General features: G+C 37.0%; 1 long non-coding RNA gene across 1 annotated transcript in view; it reads right to left on the minus strand.

Annotated features, from left to right (window-relative positions):
* Positions 1–21,479, minus strand: part of LOC136674614 (uncharacterized) — a 41,664-nt gene extending 20,185 nt beyond the window's left edge. Inside the window, exons 1-2 of the long non-coding RNA XR_010796073.1 lie at positions 21,303–21,479; positions 9,156–9,235 (exon numbers count right to left, since the gene is read on the minus strand). This is a non-coding gene — a long non-coding RNA (uncharacterized lncRNA). The remainder of the gene's footprint in view (positions 1–9,155; positions 9,236–21,302) is intronic.
* Positions 21,480–22,587: the final 1,108 nt, after the last annotated feature.

Consider the following 22,587-nt stretch of genomic DNA (forward strand, 5'->3'; position numbering starts at 1 on the left):
AATAATCTGTTCCACTCCATTCCTTGAATCTCTTTCTACACATACAGCCGACCCCACCTGACCTCTTCTTCTATGGCAACTCACATCCTGCCATTCTTCAGACTATTCTGGGATGCTGAATGGGGTTCTGGAATGAACTGTGGGTCCCTGAGGTACCAGTGTGAGCCTGGATCATCTTACTAACAGGGAATCTTTATTTACCTCCAACTCACCTAAAAATGATTAGTGGTAGATTACACACTACCCAGTGTCACAGCCACTGCTATGACTAAATTTGTTTACACCAATGAAAAAATTACTGTGCACCAAGGGCTGCTTAATATATTGTTTGTAAATAGTAATCACAATATCAGCCATAGTGATGGGCAACACTAATACATTTCAGTGTCATCTTCCAAACATTTCATAAAATAGAATTCTTTCATTATCTGTAAGCGCTTATCCAGTTCAGTGTCGCGGTGTGTCTGGAGACACAGAATCATTGGGCACAAGGCAGGAATAAACCCTGGAGGTGGCGCCAGTCCTTCACTCTCATACTCTCACCTACAGACACTTTTTTAGTCACCAATCCACCTACCAACGTTTGAGGAAACCCATGCGGACACGGGGAGAACACACCTAACTCCTCACAGTCACCCGGAGTGGGACTTGAACCCACAATCTCCAGGTCCCTGGAGCTGTGTGACTGCAACACTGCCTGCTGCACCACCGTTACAAAACATACATAAATCATGTAAACATCATAAAACTATAACTAGATTGAAATCTTATTGGCCATTTCTAAATTTTTAGTATGTAAGTAACCAATTCTGATTTTGGTCTTTCTTTCTTCTTAAAATGATAAATGATGGCATACGGGTTTAGTTTAACTTTTCTTTTAATAAAACTTCTACATTGACCTAAATATGTACACTAGGTTATAGAACAAACTTTTTCTTTTCACAGACCCCCAAATTAAATAAGGAGCAATATTTTTTCATTTTTCAAAAGAAAACAAGTTATTTTCGTTTTGCATATTCACCTTATTCTGGCAAGCCACTTTCAACAGTTTCTTACACTTTTATGTTGGTATTATTGGTAACATTGGAAAATCACCTGACAATTGATCTGTGTATCTCTAATAACAACAAGGAAGTGTTACCATGGGTGGCATGAATTGGCGACTCAAAAGTGTCCATAGGTGTGAGTGAATGTGTAAGTGTGTGTCGCCATGTGAAGGACCGGTGCCTTCTCCAGGGTGTGTTCCCAACTTGGGCCCAGTGATTCTGGGTAGGCTCCGGACCATCCATTAATTCAAGCCTATATGCTCCCAGGTCAAATGTCTAAGCACTGGTTCTGTTCCAGTGTTCAATGACCAGCAAAGCCAGTGATGGTTGGAAGTCCAACAGAGCACATTAGGCCTTGTTCTAGGAGGACCCTTCGCCTTCAACATTAGTATGTCTTACATTTTACATCAGAAAGTTAGCGTTCTCCTCTGAGCATGGTGAGCTGACCATGAATTAGTGGCGGGTCACCTTAAGCACTTTCCCTCAAGTACCTATTCTACCTATAGTGATCTCTGTAAAAGATGAGTGAGCGTTGACCTCCAAGTAAAAGACATCTTGTCTATAGCTAGCCTCTTCAATCTGGGCCACAGTTGATGCTCAGTCTATTTCTGGGTGGGTGGTGGAAAGTGCTGCAGTCAGTTGCGTTCTGTTCTGGGCTGCAGGGCTGCATAGGGAGATAAACAGCATTTTTGTGTGTGTGTGTGTATGTGTGTGTGCTAAAAGGGGAGCGATGGGTATTTTTATACAGCTGGGTCAGACTGAGCCCCGGGCCTTCTCTAGTCTGCCATGCTGCTAATGGTGTCAGACTGTAACTACACCCACGGAGGGAGTGAGAGAGAGGGAGAAAGAGAGTATAAGAGATAGAGAGAGAGAGAGAGAGAGAGAGAGAGAAAGAAAGAAAGACAGAGATACAGTGAGACAGGTGTTGGAATTATCACTTCTTTTCTTCATACCTAGCTGTCCCTCCTCACTCTTTCATGTAAACCTCTCCACATCACGACACGGGCATCATACGCAGATGTTCACCTGGATGTGTGCCAACATTCTTTAACATAACTTCAACATACACACTAGAGCAAGGAGCCAACATACGCACTAGAGCAATGAGCCAATTCAAAGTGAAGAAAAAAAAAAAAAAAAACAAGCAGCCTCTAGAAAATCTCATTCACTATTTGTAAAGGATTATGGAAAGGGAATAAAACTGGAAAAGACAGTTTTACTTTTTTAACAGTGAATACCACCTCTGAATATATATGGCAGTGTAATCACTGTACCATCTCCTGACAACTAGCCTTTAAACAGCTCCATTTTTTTTAACCGCCTGTCCGAGTTGCTTGGATTGAGTCTTGTTTGGGTGTCGTAACTATGGCTACTATACAGACAATAGTGTGCAGAACCATGTAAAGGTCTGTGGAGGTGTTTCTGTGTCAATAAATACTGATTCTCTCTCTCACACACACACAGAGAGCTTGTTTCATCCAAGTTTTTCAAGTCCAAATTTTCTAAAATCATTAAAAAACTGCACTGAGGAAAAAAAATAAAAGAAAAAGAACCTCTAGGCAGTGTTTAAAAGAGAAGCACACCACACATTTATCTCCGTGCCCAAAATAAAATGTATAAAATAAATATATATATAAAATATATAAATATAAAATATATATATATATCCATTGTGTTGGTCTTACATTAATTATTTTATTTTTAAACATCCATTATTAACAGCTTCAGTCTTAAGAAGGAGCAATGCAATTAATTGTGATTAAGCACAGCGAATTGTGCATTTAATTAAAGGGTTTTTTAAAATCAATCAACAGCCCTAATGTTAATATTCACATATGGACAAGCGAGGGCGTAAATTTACTCTTGACATTGGTGGGGACCTATGCCTGTTTTTTTTCTTCTCTCAATGCTCCGTGATAAAACAAATTCACTGTGCAGTTATTTTCCAAACCATGTTATTCATAGCTACAGACGATTCTAGCTTGCTGTTATTATGATGGACGCATTTCATTAGCGAATTTTACTTTAAGTGACTTTATTTGAATAATAGCTCGTTATGTCCACCTTCTTTTTTGCTGCGATCCTCACTAGCTTTTGAAACCCATGTTTCACCCACATTGCACCTGAGGGGCACAGTTATGACTGGAAAATTTTCCTTTCTGGTTTGGCGCTGCTAACAACCAAATTACAGAGACTCACGTGAGAGCAAGAAAAGGCACAACCAATCACACTGGCCATATGTGTTATGGAGAGGTAGGACTCAAGTAGAGAACATGATTTAACCCTTTCTGAACCTCTAGATTAATGAGAAGTTGACAGATCAGGGGATCAAATTATTGGTGGGGACAATTCAATAATTGCTGGATACTGGTGCAGACACATCACCTCCATCCATGCTAATTCTACGCCCTTGTGGACAAGTAAGAAGTCAAAAGTAAATCCTGAATAACTGAATAGAGAAGTAAAAAGCAAGAAGGCGATTTCATTTGACACCCTTCCATGTTCTGTGGGCTGTGAAAGAACGCTGAGCAGGCGCAGTTTAGCTTGATTTTGATTTTCATTTAAGTAAAAGCCAGTAATTAAAGTGTGATCTATGTTTAGATCTGTGGGAATGACATGATATGATAGGAATGGAAACTGAATCTCATAAAAGCCCATGATGCTTGAAAAAAAATCCTTCGCTGTATTCTCTACAAGTGGATATGGACATGTGTAGCATACAAGAGAACTATACATGTTTGACCTCTACAGTGAATGTCCCAGTGTCACTTTTATTCTGAGAGTAGCACTTTGCTGGCATGGTTGAGTCTACCACTTACAAGGAAGGGTCACTACAAATCAATACAAAGTTATACTGACTGATTTTTTTAACCTACAACGAGGTATTTCTATCCTGAAGAGAGTGACCTCTTTTCACATAACAGCGCACCATCAGCTGTGTACAAGGAGATCACTGAATGAATTGATGTAAATAGGCTATGGTCTTTGTATTCAACAGATCTCAAACCAGTTGAGCAACAATGGGAGATTTGGGCTGAGTGCTTTTCTATCCTCCAGTAAGCTGGAATATCAAAACATTCCTAATTAGAGTGAGAAATACACATGATGACATCACTAACTAATCTCCTACAGAAATAGTTGCCTACTTAATTAGTTTTAGTTGACCATGTCGATTAATCATTACACCCTTAATGTCCATCATATTATCAAACTGACTGAGGGGTTGACGGTCTCACACACATTCGGTTAAACTGCTAAGTCCATAATATAACTTTGTTACAGCAGCAGTGTTACTTGTATAACCTTTTCAGTCCAATTTTGCCTCAATTCCAACATTGTTTTTCAGTGTATTGCAGGCAGAGTATTTTTGTATTATTATTTTTTTGTTTTAGAATTCGATTTGTCAGTGAAATCATTGAAAAATATTTCCTTGTACTTTTATAAGTTAAATAATATTTCAAGTGATTTATCAAATTACTTTTATTAGTTTAACATTTTTTTTTATTTGTCCCAACTTTTCTGGAAATTATTTGGTTTGTACATTTTTTGGGGGAGAAAAAAGTTATATTTTCATACGAAAAAAGTGTTTAATTCACAAAGAAAACATGTGCAACTAAATATAAAAATTAAAAGGTTTTCTGAAAAGCTCAGAGTCCCCAATCTTTTAATGAACAACTTATGTTAAGAAAACATATGACATTAGAACCAGTAGAACAACAATCGCAAGACCGTGACTTGAACTCTGGCAACAAGTACATAAACAGCTTGGGCACTTCTCTGAAGACTGAAAATATCACCAGTTCTTTCAGTGAACTGAGGTGAATGGGGGCAGCCTCTGGCAGGTCATTTTGGCATGCGAGTCAGTTCATTTCCACTAGTGAGTGTTCCCATCTGGCAGAGAGGATCAGTCTGAGAGGAGCAGAGGGCTGGATTTGGTACAAGGGGCTCAATCTGGTATAAGCAGCTCACTCATGATATCTTTAAGTCACGCAAATATTAAATATTTTAATGTCCCCACCTACTCATCAATTAAACACTATAGATATGTATGTGTAAAAATATACATAGTGTTGTGTATTACCCAGTTTCAAGCATCTGAGAAAAGATTGGGAATATATTGGTTTTGTACTTTAGGAGTTTTAGCTGCTTTTGGACACATCACACAACAAAGCAAATAAAAAAAAGTTTGCCACTTATCAACAAGTTCTAGTTCCTGCAAAACAGACAATCTTGACAAGGACAACGTCCTGTTGCATGCATTGAAGTGTGTATGTGTCTGCATGGAGATTTGGGCTTGGAGTAACATATCCACCTTTCTTTTTTTTTTTTTTTTAAAGCCATTCTGATTGATCAAATGCACAAACATGTACAGCTGACAACTTTGAAGAATTTGCTGGAGGGAGATTTGGAGTGATGTAGGTTTGAGCCAATAAGGTTTAATAAAATGCAGTATGCAGATATTTGCATTTTTATTGTTTTTGCATTCCTATACTTGCTATAAATAAATTCCAACCAAATGTAATTGTAAATCATTAGAATTTTTTAAAATTACATAAAGACAATTAAATGTTTAGTGTTGGGACACCTACACATCCCATCCTAAATCCATAGGCATTAAAAGAGTTGGTGCCCCATTGCAGCCATAAATGAAAAAATACATAATGAAGTATTGTCTCTAATCGGCAACATATGTAAAACAAAACTAAATGTCTCAAATAATCCCAAATTCCTACATAGTTTACAAAGATTCAACTATAGGTTTTACACCAAAACACTGTACCAAATAACAGCCAATGTGAGACACCAACTACCTGCTATCAACCAATTAGCAACCTGCTCACGGTTTGTTCAGATACTTGAATCCAACAATGAGCTTAATGCAGTTGGGTTGAATATCAATGTTTGCGGGAGAAAAAGCGGGAGATCAGACTAAATTGTGGTAGCTGGCAGCGTTTAGAATTGCCACTACTTCAGTATAATAGATTATGTAAATTGTTTGTCATTTAAAAATAAAATGTACACCCCCAACTGAATAGCACCCCCTCTCTTTATTTGCCTCCCAGTACTACAGAAACACACAGTGAAGTCTCCAATATGCACAGTAAAATGATTTCACGCAGGAAAAATTTTCATGAGAGATTCTGTCAATATTTAAGCAATGGCCAAATACCTCAAAGTTAATCACGCACCTATAGTTACCAAAGAAACCAAAAGTTCCGGAGGGACAATAAATATTGGTTTAAATATGTGAGATAGAACAAGAACTCAAACACAGGTCTGTGCATTTATTGGGGAAACCCACATAAAATGTATTTGCTTAAAAAGATTGTGGCTTTAACTTAAACTTTTCCTCATTCCAGAGAGAAAGTATTCCGATAAGCTGAAAAGTAGAGTAGAACAAAGAATCAAGGAGGAAAGCGATGTGCAATTGGTAGGGCTGTGCCCTATCGTGTCGTTCGCAATAACATTGTCATCATTTTTAAAAATCAATATTGTGATATTACTGATATTCCGATTTAAGTAATGACACCATGCAGTTACCCATAATATGGCATATGTTCTTTACATTAGTCATTTAGCTACAGTGAATAACAGTGGAAAGTGGTTCAGAGGTGGAGGAATTTGCTCCAGAAAAAGTGGTTTGGTTATGAAATATCAGATGTACAATAAACCATGGTATTATATTAGAAATGAAAGAAGCCTTTAATATTAATAATATATATTAAATACATTTAATTGAATATAGTTCATGTTAATATAACATTGATTACAAAGTATCGTAACATTATTTTAAGGCCATATCGCCCACCCCTAGCAATTGGTTGACACTAATGAAGCATGACTGCTTGGGTTGCCTGGCAATAATAAGCCATTTATGAGTGAGAAACTTCTTCTTCTGTCCTGGTCACACCTTTGGCTTTAATTAAAAAACAGAACATCAGCAAAGATTCTGAAATCATGGACTAGTCTAGAAGGCTCTGTAATGCAATACAGCTGAGATATGGGGCAGAAGTGACAAGCCTTTCATCAATAATTTACAGAAATGAAAGAATTATTAGGTTTCAGAGTAAATAATGAATAAGGAAAATATAAAGCAATTTATGGATGAAGGTCCTCAATGTATTGACATTAGGCGATGAAGGGGAAAACTGGTGGATTCCACTGTGCTGTAGGGGAGTCACAAGTATCATGATTAAAATGTAATTGGAAACAATGTAACATCCTTTGAGATTGATATCTTTTTGACATTGTTTCAGTATTTCATTCTTAAAAATAATGTGTTTCCTGGCAACGTTTTAGCCACACTTATATACAATTTGTATCCAGGCTTTGTGAAGATAATGTGGAGATTTTTTGATGTACATAATAATATTAGTATTTACATAGTAATATTTACTGAACATCATTTAATCCAAAGGTTGCTTAGTGGTTATTCTATAACAAGAAACTCCCAAAATCCTTTCTGGCACACAATTCAGTCACTTCTATAAAACAGGGAAAACAATCATTAAATCTTTGAGCCGGGGTAGGCAAAGCCTGTTACCAGTGTCTTGATGATTGATTCTGTTTGGTTACTCACCAAACGCCAGACATCATATGGACGTTGTTTTTGTACTACATCTGGCAAGTCCTTCATGACCTCTGTTTAGCCCAAAAATATTGAAATAAATACTGACATTGAAATGTGGATTGTGTTTGGTCCGTCAAAATTAGACCTAGACAGACATTGTTTTTCAGACCATGTACCACACATCAAACAATTTTAGATGCAGAGAGACGTCTTTTTGTAGATGTCTTTTCACTTTCATTTTTTGTTTTTTTTTATATTTTTTGATGACGGCTGAGACAGCTGTCCAAATCATCTTTCCAACAAGCTTTTGCTGGATTTTTGTCAATGTTCAGTACATCATTTGAATGGAGCAATTACTTGGAATTAAATCTTTTTACACCGACTGCCATTGAAAGTAATGTTTTTCCTTCTTCCATAAAATAACTATTTTTTGAGATACATTCTTTTTCTTTGAACAGCAATGAAACACAGAACTAATTTGTTAACCCTAACCAAGGTGACAACAAATGTTGTGGTAGTTTGCTGACAATGGTGACCCACTCAGCTGCTGGTTTGCCTGACATCATAATGCTGCACCTGGCAGAAGTTTGATAAAATCCCACAATGAAATAAGGTCAGAAGTTAAAATAAGTACACACAATGTCACTCATGAGAGGCACTGATTAGTGCCCACCGAGGAATATTTGATTGAACAAGAATGAGCGTTTGAGTTAGTAGCAAAACAGTATCTAACAGAACAACTATATCCATTAGGCACAGACCAGCTCACCCTGGGGCAATCACAGCTGTTTCTGTTCTGTTTCTGTTAAAAAAAATTATATAGAGTAAGAGTAAGGTTTTCATTTTGTCAGCCCTTCATTTAAGCCTAGCCAACTACTCCTGAAACAATGGCTTAATCTGTTTTTCTACAAAAAACGACTTTGGTCCACCTCTGAATTAAACAAAACAGAAACTTGAGTTTCATTTTTATGGCAGCACTAAACAGACAGAATGATAAATGTGTAAATTATTGTGAATTGGAAAAAACATTCAAGCTTGAATATGCCTTAAATTCTAAAGGAAAAGAATAGCCTCTGTGTGGACTGCAGTGCTAACACAGCCACAGCATTTGGAAAATTGTGCAACACTTTACTCTGTTTTGTGTTATTACAATGGGAAAAAAATATGAAAGAATGATATGCCAAAAACATGAGAGAGAACACTACTTCTGAGACTCTGGAGATGAAGCAATTTGCTGTAACAAAAACATGCTAAGAAATCAAGATGATAAAATGTGCAGGGTTTATTCAACACTAAATAGTAAATATGAAACATTTGTTACACATGTATCTGAATAGTGGATGACTGCCAGGGCAGTGCTAAAATTGGATACATCTCTGTTGTGCCACAGCAAACCGAGAATGCATGTCAACAAAGTCAGTCACAGCATATGAGCCAACTGCAGGTATATATACCACTTTGCATATGCTGTATGTCCTCAGGGACCTACTCTGAGTGACTAGGAATGCTGGGCAGTGCTAAAAGTGGATGACACTTACCAACAATGTCCCAAGGATGGCCCAAGAGTAGCCAGCGGTCCAAGATCAAACATCCGTAGCCAGTCCCTCGGCAGTTCACACTGTGGAAAGACAGAACATTCATGATGACCACCATGTAGCCACTGCACGTATCTCCTGTAGGGAAATGTCCCGAAATATAGCCCAAAATGTCACTACATTCCAGACAGAATGCCCCATTGTCAGGGTAGAAACGGAGCAGCCAGCAGCCCCATAAGCCCCTACAATAACCTCCACAAGTCAAAGAGAAAGACACTACCTTGAGAGCAACAATCTCAACTTGGCCGGAAAAAAAAGTACAGATCAGTTGCCTGAATAGTAGCTGTAGCCGAAACACAGGCCTTCAGGCAGTGGGCAACATCCAAGTTCTCTGTTATTAGAATGGTCCAAGAAAGCAGGGAGGTCAATGGTCAGGCTCAGGACAGCAGGGTCCAGAACTTCAGTCTCAGTCTAATACTAGAATCACCCAAGCTCCTCTGCAAACAATGAGGGCTTGAAGGTGCATGCAGTTCATATTTACACTTTGCCATACAGACAGCAAGCAAAAAAAGCAGTCTTCAGGGAAATCTATTTAAGAGCAGTTCGAAGAGGTGGGCCCGGGCAGGGTTCAGCTGGATTGCTAACCATGCCTGAGCATGGAACTTGAACTTGATGTCAGTGATGCAACACTCACTGTAAACAGACATAGTGACAAAAAGATTACTCTGGACTACTGCTGTTTGCTGGAAGTGTTTGCTGAGATATTTGGTAAAATACTTGAATGCAAATTCTAATTTTACATCCGTAAAATCCTTCTTTAACATTGAGCCAATTATAGGTAAATCACTGCACTGCATACTCAATAAACCTCCAAATAAGCCAAAAAGTACAATCATGAACTCCACAGTGCTCTCTAAAAGTGCCATTTTTCAACATAAAAATCCATAGATTGATGACGTAAGCATGCAGTGTTTTATGAACCGTAGTTCCCTGCACAACTGTTGCAGGAGTGTCTTTGCCTTTGTTAGCCTCTTCTGAGAAGAAGAAAAATTCTCAAGGCCAGCTAGTGGTCAAGAACTGACAAGGCCAGAAATCCGCATTTGACATGGTTGTGGAAAGTATATTGAAATCCACCTCTGCCTGTGGTGAAGCCGCCACCCGTGACTCCTGTGCAAAGGCTCACTCTTCTTGGCTGCTCACTGCTCTTAGCTGGTTTACTTCTGAGACAACAAAGTCTACACAGTTAGAGAGAGAACTTCCTTAAGACTTTCTTCGTTTGCTGCACCTCTGTGAGGCTCAAAGGGCTCCATTTAGCACAAGCTTTCTACACAGGAGTGGGGATGTATTTTGGTGGTGATAAGCAACGGCCAGCTAGAAGTGTCGACAGCACTCAAGTGACAACAGCCTCAGAGTCATGTAAAGTCCGGGGCTAGTCTGGTGATCATGGTAGCAGTGGCAGCATTTGGGGCCAGCTAGAAACTAAGCGCAGTTAAAATAAGTGGGCGGCCCTACTTAAGGCATGCCAAGACAGCTATGATGGACTCAGTGTACCAAGCACCAAGTTGAAAGGGCAATGAAGTGGCGCTATGACACGGAAGTGCTGAGTACATTGGCCATCAGTGTGCCAAGAGTACTTCAGATGCCAAAATCTTGAAGTAATGGATAATTGGTGTATTAAGTTCCATATAAAAGCCAGCTAATATCAGTGTTTCAACAAAAATGATGAATCTCAATCCAAGGCAAAAGAACAACTCTGGAGGACAGAGAATCCAAAGCCCAGAAGGACCTGCACTCTATCGATTTCAAGCCGAGAAGAGTAGGAGGCCGTACAGCAAGTGGTATACATTCATGATCCCTCCACTTTTGGCACTACACTGGTGCTCAGGAGGTATGACTCCTGTACAGTTTCATGTATATTTCAAAAATGTAAAATAGAAAGAAACTATTCGAATCCTACATAAAAATCAATTAGAATCTGAATAATGTTCTCTTTGAGAAAATGAACTACATTGTTTCCTCATTTTATGTTTTCACTAATTCTTATAAGAGAATAAAATATATAAAACTATGCATTTTCTTTCTAAACAGTGATTCTGATCATGTTCAGACACTGAACTCTAAATAAATGATGTGTAGTCAAAACTTTCTAATAATGATGCATCCATTGCCTAATAATAATTGGTAAAAGGAAATAAAAAAGTCCCATTCAGACTGATGAAACATTATATAATCAAGTAAGCAATAGGTCATATCCCAGTTGTGCAGATCTAGTGAGTGCTAGTGAGAATGTGGGTTAAAATCCAGTTAATGATAAACTAGTAAAGCAAAATTATTGGATAACTTAAGCAAATCTAAAATGTTGAAGAAAACAAAAAGCCTGGAGCAAAGTCTTCATTAAAGAAAAAAGGCATTTATAAAACTCATTTCCTATTCTGGATTAGGAGTCTGGCCTCAGGGTAATACTCTAAAGAGTCTGAAAGAATAATTAGCTTGAAATATGCTAACTTGGCTTAGGATAAGTGACACAGATTGGAAAAGACAGCTAATGATAGCTGGCCCATACTTGCTAAAATTCCTTTAGAAACAATCTAGGAGTTTGTTAGAAGTACAACTATTAAGTGGATAAGCAGTTACAGACAATGAATGAATGAATGTTTGTTCTTTAAATTTTGACTTTGCCCAGTCGTCTGTGAACATTCCATGACGAATGGACCAACGGATATTCTGAAAACATTTTAAGTGTTCAATACTTTTAAGTTTTGTTGCGCAGCAGGTTAGTGTCGCAGTCACACAGCTCCAGGAACCTGGAGGTTGTGGGTTCGAGTCCTGCTCCGGGTGACTGTCTGTGAGGTGTTCTCCATGTGGGTTTCCTCCGGGTGCTCCGGTTTCCTCCCACAGTCCAAAAACACATGTTGGTAGGTGGGGATTTGCGACACAAAAGTGTCCATAGGTGTGTGTGTGTGTGTGTGTGTGTGTCGCCCTGTGAAGGACTGGCGCCTCCCCAAGGTTGAGTTCCTGCCTTGCACCCAATGATTCCAGGTAGTCTCTGAACCCACCACTGGATAAGCAGTTAAACAGTTACAGAAAATGAATGAATGAATATATACAAGAACATGTTTTGAAACTTATAATTTCTGATATGAGATGAAATATGATACTTCTACTGTAAAATTTATACAGGTATTGTCACCACATATAGTGTATCTGAGGTGTGAGTTATTGATACAAAGTATTTTAACTCATTAATTTTAATGTTGTTTAACAGAAGCCTACATGAACAAGAAGAAAAATAACTTAAAGCTACTTGTGTTGCCTTTTTGCAGTTAATAAATACTGACTGCAGATTTTTATGAAACATCATTGTTCGCTTTTAGAAGTACTGACAATTCTTACAACATACTCAGAGCACTCTGTGGTAAGTAATCACAATAATGATCATATATCACAATCCCATACTCACAGCCTACCAAGTCAGTTCTTAATTCTGCCAAAACCAGAGGACAGAGGCCGACCTCAGTCTGAACTTTGACCCCTGAGTTACCACAGCCACACTATGACACATCTCCTCATGTGTCCTCTCAGACTCTCAGGGGTTGTGACCTCTCACAGTGACCATGCTCTCTGGCCTCACAAAAGCAAGCTGACTCAGCTCTGCAAAGAAGCAGGCAACAATCAGATTAGGAAAAGAGAAAAGGAAGGAGGTGTAGGAGTGGACCACTCTGAAACAAGACCGCATGATATAAGCGAGTGATCTAAGGAACATGTATTCACACACACCAAACACACACACATTATGTCTGGCTATATCTTGCTAGAATGTTTGCCCAAATATTATGCAAACTCAAATATATAATTTTTTTTGCTGAATATTTGTCTTTGAAAATTAGTCATTGTCAACTCCACCCATGAGTGAGTATCCTCACAATAGCCTTGGGAGGGTGGGGGCGAGTATGTGCTTCCTTCACATAATGCTACCCCACCACTTCTTTTCAATGTGATACCAATACAACAATACTGAACAGTTTAACTCACCAGAAAAGAACACAAACAGCCCAGATTTGTAAGATCGGCTAACAGACACACACAGGCTAGCTATTACCATGACCAGAGATATTGTGGAGAGAGGGGGGCAGCATATACTCAGTGTGAAATGAGACAGCGTATTACAATAAATAAAACATTCCAATGTCTTTCAAATAAAGGCATGGTGTGCAGTGAAAATCATTCATTATTTGGTAACTCCTTTGATTCCAAGAAGGATGCAGTTTAGTCACTGTAAGTCTCAATGGGCCAAGCCCAGCAAACCAGACTGCTGCCTCGTCCCAAAAAAGATTTTTATATTTTTATTTTACATAATAAAACTACTGAACAGAGAATTTCCCAACAAAACCTAGCCAAGAGTGTCTTGTTCTGTTTCGTTTGTGCTAATTCAATTTGAACATATATATATTTCCAACCACACAGAATCAACAAAAAGTATTGTAATTGAAGACTAGTACAATAAAATCTGCCCTTGTATTTTCAGTTCATGAACTTGCATTATATAAGATATTCAAATATTTTTATATTTGTGGATAAATATGACCTAAAATATCATCAGATTTTCACCTAAATATACAGAATCACAATTAAAATATTAAGCAATATTAAATATACATGAGTGGCAAAATTACGGAAACCTTGTTTTTAGCATCTGTTGTGACATCCTTGTGCAATAATTACTGCAGCTAAATGTTTCTGGTAACTGTTGATCAATTCTGCAAATCAGCTTGAAAGAACTTTAGCCACACGTTAGTTGGTGGAGTTCCTCACATTGACTGATCGCTTCAAGTCCTTCCACAACATTTCCTTTGGATTAAGATGAGGACTTTGATTCTGCTATTCCAAAATGGCTGGTACACTCTCAGAAAAAAGGTATGGTAGAGGTACATTATTGGCCAGTGAACGTACAACAGTGCTTAAAAGTCCAGTTTTGTTCCTTAAAGGTACTTTACACTCTCTTCTCCAGAAGGAGAGATACATATTTGTAATATTTCATTATGTAATACATGTGTCATACAAAAATACATATATAATACATATATCCAAGTATATTTGTTTAACCGGGTTAATTTGATTAAATTTGATAAAGATGTGAAAATCTGATGACTTCATTAGTTCATCACCAGACTAATTTTACTATTCATCTGCATTTCTGTGCATGCCGGAGGTGTGAGACTTGTTATTGTGGTGTGACACTTGTTATAGTGGTTTGTTTGGAACTCTAAAGCACACTTCATTAAAATTTTTTTGATGATTTACCCTTGTTTTTTTTACATGGGCTTTGGTTTCTTGTTTCTGTTTTTCATCAGGATAATTCTCTTACGAGGAATATAGTGTGGTCTTCCTGTGTCTGTGTGGGTTTCCTCCCACGGTCCAAAAACAACACTTTGGTAGGTGGACTAGCTACTCAAAAATGTCAATTGGTGTGAGTGTGTGAGTGAATGTGCGAGTGTGTGTCACCCTGCAAAGGACTGGCGCCCCCTCCAGGATGTGTTCCCCCCTTGCACCCAGTGATTCTGGGCAAGCTCCGGACCCACCGGCACCCTGAACTGGATAAGCGGTTACAGTTATTGAATGAATCATCCTGTCACTACCAGGGAGGATCTAAATTTTTTATTTGAGCACTTTCAGTGTTTAATCAAGCTGTATTTTCTCCACTGAACACCATCACTCTCATAACCCGAAACAAATTGTAAGAAATTTTGAGCATATTTTATGGATAACAACACTACAAATATTCCAGGTGACTTGGAAAGATAGTCTCAGACCTTCGAAAGGCACTAGCCTTAGCACATTCGGCTAATATCTCTAATAAGTATAAGTTTAGGTTACTGTTAATTTCCATTTCTAATCTAACTAGTAATCAATGTTTAATCCTCGTATACCATGTCTGTAGCAGTAATGATTTTATGAATATTTTGAAATAAAATAATTGAAGGGTTTAGAAAAAATCCTGACCACACGATTAACAAAGCTTTTATGCAGCCAGTGCAGATCTTGAATATACCTTACTTCTGGAAACAGACATAGATAAACTTATATTCTCTTCAACATCTTTGACTTACATATTCAACTTTATTCGTACACACATTCAGGGAATGTTACCAAAAATAATTGAGCCTGTATTGACAATAATAAATTCATCTTGAACTTGGGTACGTACCAAAAGCATTTAAATTAGCAGTGATTACGCTTTTGATAAAGAAACCAAATCTTAAACCCTGTGAGCTGCCAAACTGTAGACCTATTTCAAATCTACCTTTTATATCCAAGACTTTAGAATCTGAGCAGACTACTACTGTTTACACTTCAACTGCGTAAGAATGCTCTTTATTAACACAGCTATTAACACATTCAGAACATGGCATAACAGATCACCGTACATTCATTATACCTATAACTCCTTATTCATACTGGTCTCTGTTTATAAACTCTCATTTGTTTATACACGGCGATTTGATTGTTCTGAGTCTGTTCTGTTCTGTTGACCAGAGGAGGATGGGTCCCACTTTTAAATCTTGGTTCCTCTTAAAATTATGTTCTGAGTGAGTTGTCACTTGCTTGCAAACTTGGGCCTACAAACCAGAATTCTGTAAATTTGTTTATGATAACACCAGTTATAAAATGTGCTGTTAAAAATTGAATTGTACTGAAATTTACAAACGGTCAGCAGCTTGGAATTCCTGGCCCGCAAGCGATTGTCTGCAGCTCTATTCCTGCTAACACTTTCACTTTTTGTCCCTTACTTTCACTGTGTGTGTGTGTGTGTGCGTGAGTATGTGTATGTGTGTGTGTGTGTGCACACATATTAGTGGGTATTAATACTTCTATCAACGTTCCCTCTAACTCTAATCAGATAGAAACTGACACACAGAAGCTTTTCTTTCATAAAAATGAACATACAAATAAACATACATTAAAAAAGTCTTTCATAGAAAAATATAATCAGTACTAATTTATTCCTCTCATGCTAATTTAAATATGTACTGTAATCTTCCCTAATGAACACATGAAAACATATATACAAAACTACCTGATGTATCTAAAGTTTTTGTCTCGTGTTGTTGTTAGGCTGATTAAATCTGAATATCTCCTCTATAACCATGTTTAAAAAAGTTGCTATTTTAGGCTGTTTAACCACAGGATATCCTTTTGGACATTCTGTAGGTTTTCAGAACCTTTGGCAAATTCTCCCACCACACACAAAAAACAAGTTTGCTACGTAATATCATTGGGGTGTCCAAAATTTAAAGACATTAAAATATACTTCACCTACATAAACATAACCAGCACTGAAAAATAATCAAAAGGAATCTTTACTTGAGAAAACACATTGTCTGAAATACTGAAAATATATCTACATAAGTCAGGAGCATTTAGAAAACTGAACTCTTCAGGCACGGTCACTAAAGGTATGTTTGGAGAAATAGAGAACAGCATTTGATAGGTGTAGACCCACTGGCAGCCAGTGGCACCAGAAACACTGCAGTGGAAGAATGAATTACACTATATATCAATAGGTTCTGAAAGAAAATTTGTCAGTCAAGAAACAAAATGAAAAGATGTTGGCATCTACAATTAAACAATGATCCATATCTCAAAATCCAAAATAAATCCAAATTACTTCAAGAAACACAAAAAGCTTTGGAAAAGTGCCCACAATTTCTTGATTCTGGTGAGCAACAGTGAAAAACAGCAAGCAGACCATAAAAATTAGGTTCATTCAAGGCCCAAGAATATTGCAGAAGTTAAAGCATCCTGGAAGTGTGGATGGAAATGCCTAAAAAAATAACAGAAAGAATCCTAGTTGGCTACAAAAAGCATTGGCAGTTTATGACAAAAAGGGTATTACTAATTATTAGTTGACTGCAGGGTAATAGTGTACAAATTTTTCCACATAGTAGATTAGGACTGGACAATAACTAAATATCAATATAAAATGTTTCAATAACAATGATATGACTTTTAAACACATTTTCAATATTTTAAAATACATTATCCACAACATCTGTCACTGACTGACGTTCAATGCAGGGCGCTGCCATTAGTTCACTGCACTCAATATTAAATTTAGTTGTTTTTTTTTTTTTTTTTAACCTTTAATTTAACAAGGCAAGTCATTAAGAACATATTCTTATTTACAACAGTAGCCTGGCAAGTTTAAAGTTTAAGTTTAAAAATACTGACAAAGCCAATAAGTTCATGTTTGATGGTGATGTCATGTTTTTCCGTGGATTTTTTACTGTTCATTTCGATATCGGAATTATATTATTATATGGACCAAAGTTAAGACATATATCATGATATAAATTTTGGCCATATTATCCAGCCGTTACATTACATACTATTTTACAGGCTAACTGATTGCACCAGAGTAGCAGTATCTAACTGACGTTTTCTAACGGTATTCTTTAAAAGACAGAATTTAATCTTAGTTTAAAGAGTTAGTTTGAGAATATTTTACTTACATATAATTATGTACACCTGAATATGCCATTCAAAAAAAATTATTAAATAAGAAACCTAAACATGGTGTTCTCTCTATGTTGTTTTACCAATTAGGCTCTCCCTCTTCTGGATGTTTATAGACCTAACCTATTAATTTCCATAATTATTCATGAGCAGATCTAAGAGGACTTCATTATAGGCTTGACAGTCCATTTCAGTCAGATAAAGTAAGGAAAACAAACATTATGAAATCATTTAGATTTATAAATGTAATAAGAATATTTTAGTGCTAACCCTGTAAGCCAGAGATTGGCTATTCCCAAAAGAGAAACCAGCAACCTTAATGCTTTGCTGCTCATCAAGTCTCATGAATCAGTGCCTTAGAAGGTAGCATTTTGACATGAATATACCTGTAATAAAAACAGCAATCTGTCATGATATTTCCTAGATAATTGTCCTGCAAAATCCTCATCTCAGGTCATGCTTTTGAACATTTGGGTGTCTGTTTTTTTGTCTAAAAACCCCCAGACACATTTTCTCTGCTGTGAGCAGAGAGAGAGAGAAAGCACAGCGTACCGGACAGAGACCCTTTGTTTTTTAGCAGTTTACAGTCACTGGGGCCTCTTAAACACTTTAGACCAGTTTCGAGCATGCAAACAGGCTAGAGAGCAAGCAAATAGTGAAGAAACAACCATAGTATTTTAGAAAAAGTGTTTTGTGTTTAAAATAATGAGCACCACCTTTAAAGCTTTAGCAAATTAGCTTTACATTCTAATTTTAGTTCTGTTACTTCATGTTAACATTATCTAAACAGAAACAGCCTTCAAAAACTGGCCTAATGGAGGAACATCAACAAGCAACTTTATACAAACACTCAATACACGCTGTCTTCCTCCCTCATAATACCTCCCAAGTAGACAGCATTTATGATGATTCAGACACAACCAATTTCTGCTAAACTAACAAAGACCTCCCCCAAGGGCAGATGGTAATCCTCTTGTTTTAAGTGTGTAGGGGACAGCAAGAGAGACTCTGATGAGTGAATTTAAGTAAGCCCACTGAACAAACAGCGGATTTATGGATGCAGACTACTAACTAATAAAGTCATTATTCCACATGTTTTCTACCAGAAGTCAATGTATCAATGAGCCACAATCCATCTTTATTGGAAAGAAATACGTTTTTTGTGAGATGAGTGACAGTTGTGGTTACATGGTTCATAACCTACAAAACAAAAAATACTGTGTAAAGCCATGTCATAACATAACTTTGTAAACAAATAATAAACTATTATACAAAATAAAGTGAAAACTATATATCTTCTCAGATATTAGCCCATTCCAATGGACAGTTAACTAGAGGAAGTGGCAGCTAAGAGCATCCAAATTTTTTTTTTGTTCATTTAATATTATTTTACAATCTTCAATCTTTAAAAGATACATTCACCCTATATGACGTCCCATTGTAGGAGATAACACAGGCATCAACTCAAAGAATTGCTATATTTCTTTGTAGTGTAACTGTATATAGGTGTATAGTAGTTTTTGAACATCACAGTCTGCTACAACAGCAAAAATAAATATATAATTTTGTAACCTGCAAAATTTAAGGGCTCAGGCTTCACTTGTGAATCATCAAAAATAATAAAACCATTCTGATGTTGTTCACTTTTTTCCATTCATGTGGTTAATTAGCAAAATCTATATTTTAGCACGAAATATTAGAAACTACAATCTATGATTAATAACAACTAACTATACAAAATAGTGTGATAAATTTTTAATACCCCTAATATTTTATAATAATCATTAAATCCAGCATTCTGTACACAAGCATTTAATCTCACCAAGGTCTTGATAGTTAGCTGATTATTTAAAGTGTTCTCTAAAAGCTAAAATCAAATCACATAAGGTTGCCAAGACAAATTGATTGAATTAATTTATATTATCTAGTTAAAATGGTCATTAACTACATGTCCTTGGCCGTGTTTTACCATCAGGAAAGAAAGCAGAAAATATCCTTAACAGAAAATTACAACTGAGATTGTAATTTCCAGTTTTAATTTCATGTAAGTGTTTATGTGATTTTTTAAAATATATATATTGATATTTTTCCACACCTCCAAAGTTCAATCAGAGAATTTGGTTGCATTTTTTTTCCTTTTGCTTTTTAGAAATGAAATAATCCCAAACACATTAAACATTACAATCTAGTGCATATTTTCACTGTATAAGTATATACAGATTTTTTTCCTGATCCAAAGCATTAATAAATATTAATTTCGCAAAGATGAAAGCATTAAGCACTGGTCTGCTAGGTCTTGCACATTTGTTAGGAGTCTTATTATAAGCTCTTGTTTTAAAAAATAAAAAATACTTATTTATACACTAATTTTCATTTTAATTCCTTCATTCTTGTGCAAGTGGATTGTCCTTAGAATTTTCTCCTGAAAAAAATGACATCTTGTAATTAATGTCCAAGGGTGGTTTCTAACTTTTGCAAAGTGCTCCTTTGTTCTGTGCATGTACGGTTTTAGTGTTTCTCACAAAAATCAGTGTGTCTATTTCTGGATGCAGTAGATGTCTGTACGTCTGAACAAAGAAGACACAGACAAGCCAGTGGATTGAGACACAGCAGCTGAGTCCCTCACATACACAAGCATACACACACACACACACACACACACACACACACACACACACAGATACAAGCAAACACACTTATACTGTCTTTCAGTCTTACACACTCACGCTGTATATATACCCTGGAATTTCTGTTACACATGTACACTCACATTAATTTTGTCACCTACGGTACCACAAGGCTAACACTCATCATACACATAAACAAACTATGTCTATTTGAATTCATAAGTTACATCATGACAGGTACATACAACCTTCTGAACGTGAACAAGCCAATCTAATACCACACCAGACCATATACATCTACAGCATACAGCAAAGGCACTTACATGAACTGACATTAAAAGCACATAATATACTCATCTGCATCTAGAGTCTCTACCAAAAAATCCTAAAAAAAATAAAAAATCCCAAAATGAAGCCAAAGATGCAATAATCACAAAAACACAGAATAACAATAAAAATAAGCAAAAACAGAATTTCAGAAATCACTGAAGACTACAGTATTATAACAGTTTAAATCTGCCCTACAGAGGTAGGTGAACTGTAGACTACAGAGTCTTGTCCAAGAAATCAAAGTTTGCCAAGCGGAAGCAGAGATACCAACTGTACTTTTCAAGCTGCTGTTAAACCAAATGCCATCAGGGAATTCCCCCCCAAAATGCAAAACCACATATATAAGCATCATTAAGGACACCACGATGAATTATACTTATATTATAGAAAATAATGTAATATATTATTTTATATATCATATTATTTTATATATTATATATCATTTCTGGGAAGGAATGTGTGTTAACCATCACGATAAATACACAGACACACTTGTACATGTAATATCTAAAACATGCAAGAGGTCTAACTTTAGAAGAACTTATTGCTCAATAATGAAGCGAAAACTGTTCTAAGAAAAATGCTCTCTGATGCCAATCTCAACTTCCCTCACAGACTTACACCCTGAAGTCAGAATTCAGACGAGCCACTCGCCCAGGATTTCAAAAATTGTGCTCACCTTCCTCGTCGCTTTCTCAAAACGAAGTTTGTCCTTCATATTCCCTTCTGCATCAGTACAAACTCGTTTCGCTCCAGACCTTCTGGCTGCTTCCTCCGCTCTAGTGTTTATTTCTTTGTTGAGAAGTCCTCTTTCTAAATCCAGTGGCTGCACTTGGCTTGGACTCACACTGGCCGCCACCTTCCAAAACAACAGAGAATGGGAGAAAGACAGAAAGAGTGCAAGAGTGCTCCAAATGGAGAGAGAAATGCACACAGCCACTTTTCCACTCACGCACATACACTCCCAGTGCAGGACGCCCCCTCCTTTCCCCATCCGTCACTCCCTCTCTCTCTCTCTCTCTCTCTCTCTCTCTCTCTCTCTGTTTTCCTGCCCTCCCCTCAGCCAGCTCTGTCCAAAGTCTAACTTAATTGCGTGCACCGAGAGCATGTGCATGCGCAAAACCATGAAAACAAGAGTGAATGCATACTTGTTGGTTTACATGCACTTACAGAAGTTAAACAAATGTAAATGAATATCATCCCCAGAAGAGCAAGCCAAAGGCGACAGTGGCAAAAAAAGAGTCCCTCGAAGCTGGAAGAAGAAACTTTGGTAGGAACCAATACTCACAAGTGGGAACTTTCCTCCTCTAGCCAAACAAAATATATGCGTTCATGTGTGTAGATGTATGGGTTCCTACTACCTCGTGTTTCCGTACAGACAGATCAGCATTGATTCTTTATCCAAATTAATAAAACATGAATCAACTTACAACTTATTTGCTTGTATTAAGATGGCCAAGCAATAAAAGTGGTTATCACTGGTGATGTACTGATATGAGAGTCTTATACCAAAGTCAAATTATTGTTATTTAATTTAAATACAGATTTTACACTCTCTGCTTTAATATTAGATTATAATTATTTAGTGTAACAGGAATGCACTAAAATTAATGTCAGATATTTAAATACAGCGCCCCGGGGTCATCCATGCATTATGCTTTGCTGTAGTACAATAAATACATTATGAAATACATCAATCAAATCTAAAAGGCTGTTCAAAGCCCAATCAATTGTTTAAAGTAAATATCTGGCAATATGATAGACATCACTCAAAAAACCTCTGAGGACAAGGGCCAACAGCGCAGAGTTGGCCTCACTCTCTGGGTGGATAAGATGCACCCACCCGCCCTGCCGATATTAGTTAGCACTTTCCTGTATCTGTGTCATTTCTAATACTAAACCCTGTAATAACAGTATCAGAACAGCACAAACTCACTGTAATATTGCTAATATTATTGTATCCA

This window comes from Hoplias malabaricus, chromosome 2, assembly GCF_029633855.1.
Source record: "Hoplias malabaricus isolate fHopMal1 chromosome 2, fHopMal1.hap1, whole genome shotgun sequence".
Taxonomy (NCBI): Eukaryota; Metazoa; Chordata; class Actinopteri; order Characiformes; family Erythrinidae; genus Hoplias; species Hoplias malabaricus.